This window comes from Chrysochloris asiatica, unplaced genomic scaffold (genome assembly GCF_000296735.1).
Source record: "Chrysochloris asiatica unplaced genomic scaffold, ChrAsi1.0 scaffold00360, whole genome shotgun sequence".
NCBI classification, from domain to species: Eukaryota; Metazoa; Chordata; class Mammalia; order Afrosoricida; family Chrysochloridae; genus Chrysochloris; species Chrysochloris asiatica.
The window spans coordinates 1900506-1902064 of record NW_006408878.1 but is presented as its reverse complement, the minus strand read 5'-3'; the positions used below and the strand labels follow the sequence as shown (position 1 = coordinate 1902064).

The 1559-nt window shown below is 42.4% G+C and overlaps 1 protein-coding gene and 1 pseudogene across 1 annotated transcript in view; one reads left to right on the top strand and one right to left on the bottom strand.

Moving 5' to 3' along the window:
* Positions 1-1074, bottom strand: part of LOC102831076 — a 201746-nt pseudogene extending 200672 nt beyond the window's left edge.
* PDE4D (phosphodiesterase 4D, cAMP-specific) overlaps positions 1-1559 on the top strand; it is a 2172274-nt gene that overhangs the window by 341352 nt on the left and 1829363 nt on the right. The gene's annotated exons all lie outside the window — the stretch shown is intronic.

The window sequence follows — 1559 nt, the reverse complement described above, 5'->3', positions numbered from 1 at the left end:
AAAATCCATCTGATGTCAGGAATGATATCCCTCATTCCATGTCCTCATCTGAATCTGACTTGACCCTCTGGTAGTTTACTGTTAAAGCACTGTTTCAGTCATTTTAAAAAATTATCTTTAGTAAAATTTTACTTGCATGTGATATTAATGGTATTGTCTGATGAAAAAGAGAAGCATGTAATAGAAAAACGTAAAAGTTATTTTTCAGCACGATGGAGTTTGCAACTTGTGAAATCTATATCTGGTATACTACTTATGAACAGTGTGAAATATGATCAGTAAACCAATTAGAATATGGCCATTATTGGGATAGCGGATCTCTTCATTTACAATGGGAATTGTTTCTTTGCTTGGCCCAGTACATCCTTTGGCAAAGAAGCTAAATTAGTCATTAAGCTACTTAGCAGCATTGGGTCAGAACACAGGGAAGAGGAACAGCTCTGTCATCTAGGCTAAGAGATGTCACTTCTGCCTCCCAATAGGGAACCTCCCTGAGTGGTTGGAATTCTTGTGCTGCCCTCCCCTCCATCCAGTACTGGTTACTTCTATACAGTATTAAGGATTCCTGGCATAGCACTGTAGGATAAGCACTGGATTGCTAACCACAAGGTCAGTGTTTCCAATCCAACAGCTGCTCCTTGGAAACCCTATACAGGGTCACTATGAGTCAGAATTGACTCGACAGCACTTAACAACAACAACAAACCAGATCCGATATCTGCGATTGCTGTTGTTAAATGCTAAGTGCCGTTGAGTTGGTTCTGACTCATAGTGATTCTGTATAGGGTTTCCAAGGAGCAGCTGGTGACCTTGAACCACCAACCTTGAGGTTCAAATCAACCTTGCAGCCCAGCGCATTAACCCACAGCGCCACACCAGGACTCCATTTACTAGGTGTCAGTTTTGCAGTTTAACTGAATTCTGGATATTTCACTCACCTGACTGATGTTGGCAAGAGTTCTTTGCCGTGTGAACTCCTTCATATTGCTGCTTGGGTGTTCTCATGATATGACTATTGGCTTCCCTGAAAGTGAATGATTCAACAGAGAGCAAGGCAACAGCTAATGTTCTCATCTCAGAAGTGATAGTCTGTAATCTTTTGCAATATGTTACTGCCTAAATGTGCCCTATTTAGTATGCTAGTAGAGGGGGTACTATGAAAAGGCATGGATTTAAGTAAGTGTCATGTAGAAGGCTGTCTAGGACATAGGTACTTATTCTAGAGCAGGGGTGCAGAATGTCCAGTGCATAGGCCGTATAAGCCCTCAAACTCATTTGGTCTCCCCCTGCCAAGGCAACCACATATCCAGCCATCACATTAGGGGTGAGTTAGGTGGTTCAAGCTCACCAGTCACTCTTTGGAAACCCTATACAGGGTTGCTATGGGTCGGAATCAACTCAACAGTCCTTAACAACAACAACAATTCAATGTTTGACCAAGTGTTGTTGTTATTAAGTGTTGTCGAGTCGATTCTGACCTATAGCAACCCTGAATAGGGTTTCAAAGGAGCAGCTGGTGAGCTTGTACCACCGCCCTTGCAGTTCAAATGACTTTGCAG